The 12,441-nt window shown below is 34.0% G+C and overlaps 1 protein-coding gene across 1 annotated transcript in view; it reads right to left on the bottom strand.

Annotated features, from left to right (window-relative positions):
• CSMD1 (CUB and Sushi multiple domains 1) overlaps positions 1-12,441 on the bottom strand; it is a 956,173-nt gene that overhangs the window by 338,380 nt on the left and 605,352 nt on the right. The gene's annotated exons all lie outside the window — the stretch shown is intronic.

Genomic DNA, 12,441 nt, shown 5'->3' with positions numbered 1-12,441 from the left:
ACTTTATGATTACTTTCAAAAGAGCACTGCACACTATTAATCCTTCATTTAATAGCCTCACAAAATCAATTGCTATCACAGACCTTTTATGATTAATTTGAAGATTTTAAAATTAAAATAAAATAAAATAATTGCAATACTGTAACAAAAGTAAACCATGCAACATAAATGCATTTGATTATGAGTAATGATCCCTATGATTAGGTTTTTGTGTTTCCTCTAATATATCTGATGACTGAGTAATTACTCCAACATGTGTAATGGCAAAGGTTGATGAAGAAAAGAATGATATATATATCATTCATATATATATATATATATATATATGATATTTATATATATGTAATCAAACTAGCCATGTCTTATAGTTGTATTGGTGACTCTATTAGCTTTAAAAGATGTGCATGACTGCTTACTGGTTTCATAAAAAATATTTATTTATATTATTTAATGTTGAGTAAAAGGTCCAAATCCTACACAATGTGATGGGAATTTTTTTCAACATTTCTTTCCTATGAAATTCTGAAGTCAGCTTTACAAACCTAATAATTAATACAGAAGGTGACACAGTCTGGCTATGATAAGCATAAAAGCTACACAGGCAAATTGCCTGAAATTCAGTTTCTTACTAGCATAGCTAAGAGTTCCATTAAGTAACCTCTACAGATAATAATGTGATATAATATTTTAAAGACTTCAACATCTAGTTAAAATATTATCTTCAAAAAACAAAAATACTATTTCTTTTCAATATTCTCATGGCTTTTTTAGAAAAAAAATCAATACAATTATTTCACCTGTGTTTCATATTTAGGTATGCTTAGTATAAAGCAAAATCTTCATTAATTAGACTCTTTTGATTCAAACAAGTATAGAACATCCTAAGAATACCACTATGTTATTTTAAGGGTCAAATATCTTCCTCTGCTCTTAATTAAAATTGTCTGAAAGCATGACCAACTATCAGAATTTAAACCCCCTGAATTAACTTTTAAATCCATATACCCTGAGACATTGTTTCTGGGTTTGTTTCGTTTTATTTGGGTTTTTGTTTGTGTGTTTGTTTGTTGTTGGTTTGTTTTTAATTCAATGTTTATCTTTACATAAAGGTCTCTTCCTGCAAAAGTTTCCCTAATAAATAGCACACTTTCCATGAGAGTCAGCTCCCTGGCTGCTTATTTAAGCAGGTTCAGAAAGCTGCCATGCCTTTACAGCTATGAAAGATAATCCTTGTTGATGTTTGTTTGATCAAAATTTAGTGGAAAATTAACTGTGGATCTCAGTCATGCTAAATCTGATGAAGGATTTTGATTATGATCATCTGCTGGAATAAAATTCCAGGTTCATCAGAAATTTATTTCAGTTGTTCTACATATCCCCTCACCCCTTTTCTTCTTTTTTTTTTTTTTTTTTTTTTTTTTAGGCTGTGACATAATATCAAGTATTTTATTATTACATATAATATTTTCTATTTCCAGCAATAATAATCTTATGTTCATAATTTTACTTGTGTACCCAAACTGAGAGGAAAGACCTTAGTAATCTGATATTCAGAATTTGAGCTTGTTTTGTTTCTGTATTAAAAAGATTAGAATTGTAAATGAGTAGACTTGTACTCTTTACTGATTGATTCTTTATGTCTCCTATTCATTTAAAAATAAAAAAGAACAGGAAAACCAAAATATTTATTTTTTAAATGGAGACATTTATGGTTAATATATTTTAAACCAATTTAACTAAATGACTAGGTTAATACGATGAAAATCTGTGCAGCCACTATATATAAAGGAATACAACAATCTATTTGTGATTTATTTTATCAGGTTATAATAATTCTGCATATACAGGAAGGAAACAATGTACAATGCTGTGTTTATGGAACCTGGAATTACAATATGTTAACAAAATGCCTTAATCATTATGGTAATGGAAGTTATGCCTGGAATTTGTTTTATCCATTTGTATTAAAAATGCAGCATTACACTATGTTATGTTTCTCCTGGAAATGATACAATAATGTATTTTACTATAATTGCAAATATATTTCCTATACCATCACTTTGTATTAAACATTTAACCTTGAAGAAATAGCTGGTCACCCACACATGAAAAATCCCAGGGAATAACTCTTACAGCAAGATCATCTCATTGGAAGGAAACACATACTAGCATTCATAAAAATGAAAGAAAACACATACACACTGTCAATGAAGCAACTCAGATTTGGGATGTCAGAGAACACATACACTGTCAATGTGTCCTGTCAATGATTTACTATTGCACTTAAATTCTTCTCATGTCTAGCAACCGACCAAAGCAAACAAAATGTTAATCTTGCTTCACTGGTTTTAATAAAGAGCTGTTGCATACATTCACATGTCCTATAATTTTGCAAGATAATTGTACCTGTAATTTGTTACATCGATTTTCATAATAATGATTCAAATGTTGAAAGAGTAAGTTTGAGTCAAATATTTAGCATTTACCCTAGTGCTTGATGAACTACATTAACCTTAACAAACTTTATTCAATGAAAATGAATGAAATGTTATTCAGTGAAAATGATACAATGAAAATAAGTGGGAAAAAAAAGATTTATAGGATGCTGTTACTAGAATCATAGAATCATAGAATCATAGAATCATATAGAATCATAGAATCATAGAATTGGCTGGATTGGAAGGGACCTCAGAGATCATCAAGTCCAACCCTTGATCCACTACCACTGCAGTTACCAGACCATGGCACTGAGTGCCACATCCAGTCTCTTTTTAAATATCTCCAGGGATGGAGAATCCACCACTTCCCAGGGCAGCCCATTCCAATGCTTGATCACCCTCTCGGTAAAGAAATTCTTTCTAATGTCCAACCTAGGTTTTGAAAATGAAAAATGGAAAATGATGGATGTTGCTGAGCTGACATTTAGTCCTAGAGAAAAAGAAATCAGACAACTGCTAAGTTTTAAGTGCATAGTTTCTGAGAACTAGGACTGCAAAACCTGTAAATTTATCATAGGAAATTTTATATTTGGTACAGTTTTCTCATGTTTCTTGGTTAGCTAGAAAAGGAAGCATAACTGTGACTCAATACAGAAGAACTAGAGTAAAGCAAACAAGGACTTCCAGTGAAACATGGTCAGAGAAGCTTGCCAACCTGGTGATACCATATAGATACATGAGCAAAACAAAAATTCCTTTAAAGTGGGTGGTTTTAGATGAGAAACTGTCTATAATAAACAAACATACCGAAGTTGTGAGATTCCACAGAGTAACGGATAGGACTTGCAATATCACCAAACAATGGAAACAGAAAGATTATTCAATTACTTTAAAAGGACAAAGTTTTATATATATATTAGTTGTGGATTTATGTGAAGGAAAAAAACCACAAAAAAACCAAACAAAAAAACCCCTAGGATTTTTAAAAGTTTATTTATTCAAATTGTATGGTTTTAATTTTTTAATAGAAAAAATGTTTATAAAATGTAGTTTGAAGTTGGCAGAATTTCACATTATCACAGAACATTAGAGGTTGGAAGGGACCTCAAATCCAACCCCAATTTACTATATATAGAAGTTTAATTCACATATTTTTCTAGTAGAAGCCTCTAGGTCTCCTCTTTAGTGGAGTGAATGTTTTTATCAGTAAGTACATAACTTGGCACTGAGCAGTTTGTAGTCTACCAGAATAACTCAGCCCCTACAATTTGTGGGCTGATTCACACTGCTCAAAGAAGGTGACTGTGACTCTCATTTCCTTCTGGTAAAGAAAGGAAATTATGTCACCTATACCTTGGAAGAGTAGCCAAACTGAGGTGATAATGATCAGACCAGGAAAGGACAGGAAGAGCTGAAGCATTCAGTCAGAAGAGGGCTGCAGTTTGTGATGGGAAATGGAGAGCCTTCTTTTGGCTGGGCTGAGCAGAGCTGCAGCCAACTCACAGACCGAGGCTATTTTCCCACTTAAGTAGTTCTCAGTGGCTCCCAGCTCAGCATGTGGTGGTTCTGGTTCTCATCTGAAGGAACCCTACATGTGAGGAAAGGCAATCCTTCCCAGACAGAGTGCAATGTAATGTAAGCTTCCTGTGTGGTAGCAGCAGACAGTTCATTAAATTAAGTTTGCAGGGTCAAACAGAGATGATCTGTGGCAACCTACTGGCCAACTGATTGCAGAATTTCTATTAAGAGCTTTTTATTAATTGGTGATTATGCTTCTGATTAAGAGAATGGAGATGGATTCTCGATTGCAATTTCAGTGTGCTGAACAGGCATTGAAAGAAAGAGGGGTTTTTAAGGCTCATGTTTGGTAGGCACACTGTAGTCCCAAGCATAAACACACTTTTATAAACTCGCTTTTAAATGTGAAGAACCAGCAACAAATCCAAGAGGAATATTTAGTACAACAGTATAGCAACTATATTTTAAATTACATAAACAGGTATTGATGACATTAAAGAAATTCAAGACTGCAAAATATTGGGAACTGGGATTAAAAAGTAAGTGTGCCTAAATCCTAAATCTGATTTGCTAGGCTAAAGGAGGCCATTTGGCCTGTACACTAAAACATTTTTTTCTTCTTTTTTCTGCAAACAGAGGACTAGGATCAACGACAACAACAGCAACAATAAACCCACAAGTGTCTGCAAGACATTTGTTAGAGATTTACAGACATAGAGATACCTTTAGTCACCATGTCAGTCCATGGTTCTATGTTTCTTTATCCTAAACATCCTCAGCAAAACAGGGGGAAAAAAGGAAGAAAGAGACACTGAAATCATCCTGTATGTTGGCCAGCCCAAAACATCACATCCAGCTTCATCACAGTGGAAAAAATAAATCCAACACCTGAAACTTTTTGTTATTCTCAATCCCCTTTCCCAAACAATCTGAATTTACTGTTAGGAAATATGGTACATTCTGTAAACTCTACCTGTAAAGGCCACCAAGCTCTTCCCCTGCTCTCCAAAGAGTTCAGAAGTGCCAGAGTAACCATTTTTTCCCCTACGTTGCAAACAGCTGAGAGTTGCTGCTCAGCTTCAGCACGAAAGGAAAAATGTTTAGGGTCACCCAACATTGCACAATATGCTCTTCTGGGGCAGAAGGTGAAATGTAGGAGAATGGATTAAGAATAAATAATACAAACAGTGGTTCAAACACTTCAACCTCATTAGTACAGAGCACAGTTCAGAGGCAACCAGTACTGTTGCTTTTACTAGATAATGTAGAAGGCAAAATGGTTTTAAACTTATGCATTTCAACATCTAAAGAAACCCCCATATTATTTCCTTATTAACTCATTCTATCTATAGGTAACATTTTTAGTTTGTAAATTACTGACTTTTGGACACTACTTCATGTTATTTCCTTCTTTATTAAAAATTGTTCTGAAATGAAAATTGCTTTCAGAGTTCCACTGTCTAGCAAATGCACAGGAAATGCAGACTTTGGCATTAAATTTGGCATTAAATGCTACTTTTTAAAGGAGTTTAAGTTGTTTTAATCTAACAAGTGTTTGACAACTACTACCCAATTAAATCAGGCAACAGCTAGAAAACAAAATGTGACATAAAGTATTCTAGAAATAATTAGCTACAGGTACGCATGAAAAGCTTCATTAAATGAAAATATTTTGTAAGCATTAGCAAAGGCTTCAGCTGAGGGAAAAACCTGTATAGAAACTCTGTACCTTTAGCATCTGGCAGAAGTTTTTGCCTTACAGCCTCATGTGGGAACACTTGTGTGTAAATGGCTGTTCTGTGTAGCAACCCAGATGACACAACTGCACTTGGTAAATCATGCTCTGCTACCCAGGCTTCATTAGAGGGGGCTGCGGGAGGGTCCCTGTGAGGAGAGGCAGAGGCTGCCCCAGGCCGGACACAGCCGGTTCCAGGAGGATCCAACCGGCTGCCCACAGGGCACAGCTGAGCCCCCCAGCCCCCACAGCCAAGGTGACTGTTTTGTACTCACAGACAGGGGAAAGCAAAACAAAACAGAACAAAACAAAAGCAAAGAAAAAAAGAGAGGAGAAAAAAAATACAAGTATTTGTATCCTACAATATCCAACAGGACAACAGTAAATCCAGGGATTTGTGATACGCTGCAATCACACAGCAGGAAGGCTGTGTAGGTACCACTCCTGTGAGCAGATACCTTCAGTGCCAGACAGAGCTGCATACAGAAACACACAGCTCTTCAAGATCTTCTAATGTAATACAGCTCTCCAGGGACTCAGAAATAGGGGTAACAATGTCCTACATGCCACTGTGCAGGGCAATGCCCAGAAAAAACTAGAATATTTGCAAAATACACAAAGTCTTTGCCCACGAAGTGCAAGAACTCGCAAATGAGTGCTCACAGAGCAAACTCACAAGTCAGGACATATTTCCATTAAATCTTTAGAATAGTTTTTTTCTTCCTACCAGGAGATACAAAATCATAATAGAGATAGTAATCTGAAAATTTGCAAGCTATTTACTGAAATTAATATTTTTCTTCTCTCTGAAATTTTAAAAATCTATCCCCAAAGTTATTGTAACACATCAGTTTTAAAATAATGTATTAATGACACTGTATTTTAAAAATTAACTACTTCTATTACTTGATTGTTTCTAGATTCCAAACACTTGACAAAAATAATGAGTAAAATATATAACCAAATATACTGGTTTTACAATGAGATGCATTGATGAATTCATTGATTTGTTCAACTTCGGAAAGTTGATGGAACCTCACTAGTCAGTTTCAAGCAGCAGACAAGCATTATTTATATGTAAAAATAGAATCAATTAATGGAGACACTTTGGCAGCCACTGAGACTCCAAACATTAAACAGACTGCATAAGCCATTCCACATTTATCAAGCAATATTCTTTGATTTTAATTGCATAGTGTTACTTAAATACAGCAGGGAAAATTGAGGTGATGGTAACATTTTGCCAGTTTTGTATTTCCCGAGGTTTTGTAATTTTGTTATTTCACAACATTAAAATGTCTAAAGAATTTCAGCACAAGCGTGACAGAACTTTTTAGGGGAAAATTAATCAAAGAATAGTCATTTACCTAAGTTTGAAGTTGAGGACTGCTTCTGTTAGCAAATAACTGTAAACATTCTTCCTTAATGCTTCAGAAAGACAATTATGTTTTAGTCAAACAAAAGACAAATTTTTTACTTTTTTGACTTTTCAGCTCATGTGTATTCTAATTTTGCAAATGCTAATTTTTGCAAAAACCTGGTTTAATTTTTTGTTCTGTTCTCCCTAAGTGTCAATTCATTATGGGAGACTTGCGTTCTGAGTTGGTGGGGGAGAGTTTGCAAGACTAACACTACAAACAGTATTGTCTTTATAAACTAGAAATTAGCTAATTAAAATACTTTCTAAAATATTTTACTTGATTTTATTCACCTTCCTTCAAAAGTCAAATGAACCATTATATTTTTTTTCTAGGAATATTGTATTTCATATGAAATACAGTCCAGTATATACTTCCTTTATACTTTTTATTAAACATTGAACCCTGAAGACCCACACAAATCCAGTAATGGAAAACTAGTAGTAACTAAGATCACCCCAGATATCCCTTTTATTTGTGCATTGTGAAAGAACAGTGAACTTGTGAAATTAAATTACTTTCTTCTTGGTCCTATATTCTATTGTGCTAAATAAAAATTATGCTTTACTGGCTTTTTCCTTCTCTAACCATATTTACAGAGAAATTAGCAAAACAAAGTGGTTCGGTTGACCCCATTTTGCGAGTACTCTTGGTCATTCTTAGTTTTTAAGCAAATGAACTGTTATCAGAGGACACATACACAGATATGATAATCTGAAGCTTTTAGGGGTATGTATGCCATGCCTGGGTGTCAAGGGCAATCTGTGATCTCCCCCCTAGCAGGCACTCTAAACCCCAAATCATCTGTGGGATCTGACAGGTTGACATGGGCTTTTGACATGACATGTGACAGGTTGTCAATGTCACATGCTGCTTGATGCTTGCAAGAATGCAGCTAGATTAATATAGTGATATTCAGATACCTTAAAATACCTTACCTCTCATAGCAGAAGGGAGAACATTTTCTGCAGATTTTACAACTGAGGTCTGCTAAAGTATGTTGCTGCTGTTCATGTACACATATAAGACTTCTCAAATTGCTCTCAACACTTGTATTTAAGCAACTGAACTGCTGAATTAAGCCCCAACAATGGACTAAGGAACAAGGCAACTAAATTACAAGTTTATACAGGCAACACAGCTGCTTCACCCAGTTAATTCCCCTCTTTTTCCAAAAGGAAGTGACTTTTCTCTAAAGGTCTTGACACATCTGACAATTCCATTTGCAGATATGCCAGGTTATGCTTAAGCAAGTGAACTGCATTGCTACTGGCTGGCGGATCAGCTAAATAGATATCTAGGTTCAATTAAGTGTTTTGGCTGGCATTTTATTGAACTAATGAGAGCTTAGACACCTTCCACATGTAGATATAAATATACAGATAAATATACAGGTATTTGAGTTCGGGTGCCAAATTCTACTCTAAGAAATTTGTGCAGCTAACCTGTAGTCTAATCAGCTCTTACCCTTATATCCTAGGCAGCAAAAGGAAGATTTGTAATTTCTATTTTTAAATAATTAGATGAAGCTTAAGCATATTTATAGATCTGTTTACTCAGGGAGAATATGTATAGTTATACAGAGCTACTAATTTTTTTCACTTTTTAATATGTCAAAGTAATTAAATTTAAACTTTCAATTAAAAAAAAAATGAAACTGATTACTATTTTTTATTAAAAATCATGCAAATAAGTTGAGAAGCTTCTGTGAAACCTACGAAAATCTGTCAGCTTTCAATGTAAAAAACTTTTAATGTAAAAACAGTTGTCATCAACAGCTCCACTGAGAATCAAATGAAACGAAAAAAAGAGGACAAAAATGTCTATTGCCTACAATCCTTCCTTGATTAAGATCCATGCCTGACTTCATTATTTATTATATATTTTTTATATAAAGCAATTGTTTTGAGTAAATGCAGGAGCAGTCTTGAAAGCATGAACAATAAGTCTCTATTATCACTGGAAATGTCTGATGATTCCACAATGACATTCTTCACATCATGCTTCAAAACACTTGGTAAGTAAACAGTTTTTAGTGATAAATTTGAAATTCAATCATAATTTCAGAAAATTAATAATACGTCAAATGAATACTCATCACAGATCTGCTGACAGATTGTGTGAAATATGCTGTACAAGAGCTGCTTTCATTGTGTAGTTGGAGTTCTCTCTAAACAAAACTATTTCCAAGTAACTAGGAAATTTCAAGGTTTTGCAAATTGGTTTGGGCCACTGAAGTTTCAAAAAAGGGTGGAAAAAATCTTGCTGTTATGGGAATCCTTATTATTTGGAAGTAGACAAAATTTTTAGTCACTTGGACCTTAAGAAATAAATAAAATTTTGTAGGCGATTTCTTTTCATTACTGAAGAAAAAAAAATCAAAAAAGATATTTCTGTAGTCTGTGAACAAAAATAATTGCTTAACTAATAATAATTAGTTAAAAACTAGTAATAACTAGTAACTGTAATGAATTTTCTTTAGTGTCATTTTTTTTAAATTTGAATTTTGAGTAAGTATTGATTGGTGTGATTCCTGCCCAGCTTCTTAAAAATATAGCAAAGTAGATTTATTTTTATCCTCAGATTCAAAATGTAAGTCTTTTTATTTTTCTAGTTTACAACATAGCCTTTAAGTATTCTGAATTACTGTTGACTTTGGTGACAGTTCTCAATGTGTTTAATCAATCTATATGGATACAGCTACAATGACAGTGACCATCTGCAGAAGGAAAACCCCTGAAAGAAAGAAAGCCACAACCTGAAGCATTCCAAAAAACTTACTACCACATTGTGGAAATACTCACACAAGAGAGTAAACACACACACAAAAAAACCCTACAACCAACTGGATAGGCACTCATCAGCCAACACATCTACATACTGCTACAGATGAAAATAAGGCAGAGAAAGAGATCAGCATGTCTTGAAAATGACAGTATGAAAGTTGCTTATTATCTCAGCAGTCTCTATCAAACAGTACACCTGCTCATTATTGCCTATTCCAATTAGTCCTCAGCCCATCAACAGTAGCTACAGGTTTAACTTTCCTTCCTTTGAGGTGGAAAAGATTTTTGCAGCATTTATTCAATCAGTTCCCAAATTAGGCGATGAGGCACAGTTTAATGATATGTCAGTTCTGTTGTACCCACGATAACGTGTTTTGTCTTTTTTGATAACTTCAGGTATCTATCATTATAAAGGAAAGAGGCAGTGCAATTTCAGGTGGAAATACCAAATTATCTCATGGGTTACTTAACAGGTTATTTCTACCGTGCCAAATAAAACAGATTTTAAAGCATTTTTTAGGCTATGGTTACATGCACGAAGGTTTGTAAATGGAGGTGTTGACTACACAGCAATAGTGTCTTCACACCAACGGAAGATGAAACCCAGGCTCACAGAGTAAGTTATTTGTTCTTATATATGTATCATGAGTGTAAATGTTTAACTATATTGTCAAACAGTTCTAGAAATGTTACAAAGAATTGATTGTGGTTAATTTTGATCTAGCAATGTCAAAGCGACCAGAAGCTTTCTGAACACACCTCAAAATAACAGAAGTGTCTGATTACATTCTGATACCCATTTCTTTTATTAAGACTATGATAAAGAACCCTGAATGACTGTGAGGCACAAGAATAAAAATCCCAGGTGACTGCCATTTTTCTGTGAAGTATTAAAAGAAACTGCATTTCTTTACTACTTTTATGAGCTTGAGAAGGTTTACCAAACATGTGATTGCCTGAGGCTAAAATACACCTTATGATATATGAAAAAAACACCTATCATTCCCATCTGGTATTTTTTCTTTTCAAAAATACACAAAACATGTTTCATTACAAATATATTTAAACCTATTGCGTACATAATCAGAAAGGACGTATTTATGCTTTTTGTTGACTTTAATGACATAAATTTTACTAGTAATTTATCATACAGCATTATTGGCTGATCAATCATTTCTGCACTATACAAATACTAAGAAATCTTAATGAAAAAAGTGCTCTTGTAAGAGACATCTGATGCCTCACTGATTATGGTAAGGGAATAGATAACAAGAAGGTGCTTGTTTACTTTTTGTCTTTTTATTTTTGAGAACAGCCATTACTAGCTTTATTACTGTGACATATGTAAACAAGGAAGCAGATTTAGTAAGCAGGAGAAATATGCTAAAAAATAATAGTTACAAAACTGTTAAGAAAGGATCAAGGGAAGACAACTGTTAGTAAACTGAAAAATACTGCTCTAAGCTAATTTTGCTACTAAGCTCAACTGAGCTTGCTAACATCTGTTTTAGGTTAAAGACTTGTAGTTCTAGCTTTGAGTCAGAGTAGTTACTTGTTTGAATATTGTCATAAGCAAAATGCTAGTATTTACTTAACTAAGTTCAACCATGACCAACATATAATGTAGTGTAAATATTGCATCATTGGTTCTTTACAAGTCAAAAGGACAATGGGACTCTCTTAACTTCAGCTCCACTGAGATGATATCTGGAACACCAAACAGATCAGAAGCCCACATGATTCTACCATAAAAACAGAGTAAGAATGATATACGCATTCTGAAAAGTTAGGACTTTGAGAAGGAGAATACAGAAAGGCTCCTGCCCCAGGAAAATTTACCACTTCCACAGAATTTGGAAGAAAGGTATTTTTCAGAATATAAAAAGAAAGCATAAATCATCATTATTTTTCTTTACAACTTTGTGTGTATTACAATCAGCAAAGTTGCTTCCATTTTTTCTTATTGCCCTATTTTCCTGCCTCAAGGTGATAATGCTAAGCTGAAACACAAAGTTCCCTTTGTAAAGGGAGTCTACACCTTGAGAGGCATGACAGACAAACTCTCAACATAGAACAACCATAGGAGATAATCCTACCTAAAATATTTCTACTAAAAATTTGTTGCAATGTGGGGAAAGGAAAGCTGCAGAATATTTCTCCATAATTTATTTTGTGCTATCAGTAATTCTATATGCAAAGAAAATGCTAATAACAATATGTGACCTGATGTGCTTAATATAAAAGCAAGGTCAGGCATACAGGTAGTACATGGAAGCAAAAAGGCACAAATGGAAAACACCCAGTTTGAAATTACATTTCCTTCACATGCAAGAGGTACAAGAAACAGTGATAGCTTTTATCTCCATATCCTATGTTGTCCCATTTTTTCATCTGTATATTGCCATATCCATTTAGTCTCTCAGAATGTCATAAGAAATATGGTTAGGGATCTCTTTGTGTTATTTGTGTGTGCAAGTCCTAGGGTGGTGTATCCTCAGCCTGTAATTTGAGCATCAGAATGCAATTACTATAGAATTATACACAGA

Source organism: Heliangelus exortis, chromosome 3 (assembly GCF_036169615.1).
Source record: "Heliangelus exortis chromosome 3, bHelExo1.hap1, whole genome shotgun sequence".
NCBI classification, from domain to species: domain Eukaryota; kingdom Metazoa; phylum Chordata; class Aves; order Apodiformes; family Trochilidae; genus Heliangelus; species Heliangelus exortis.
Note: the sequence above shows the minus strand (reverse complement) of the source record. Positions and strands in the feature narration are given on the sequence as shown.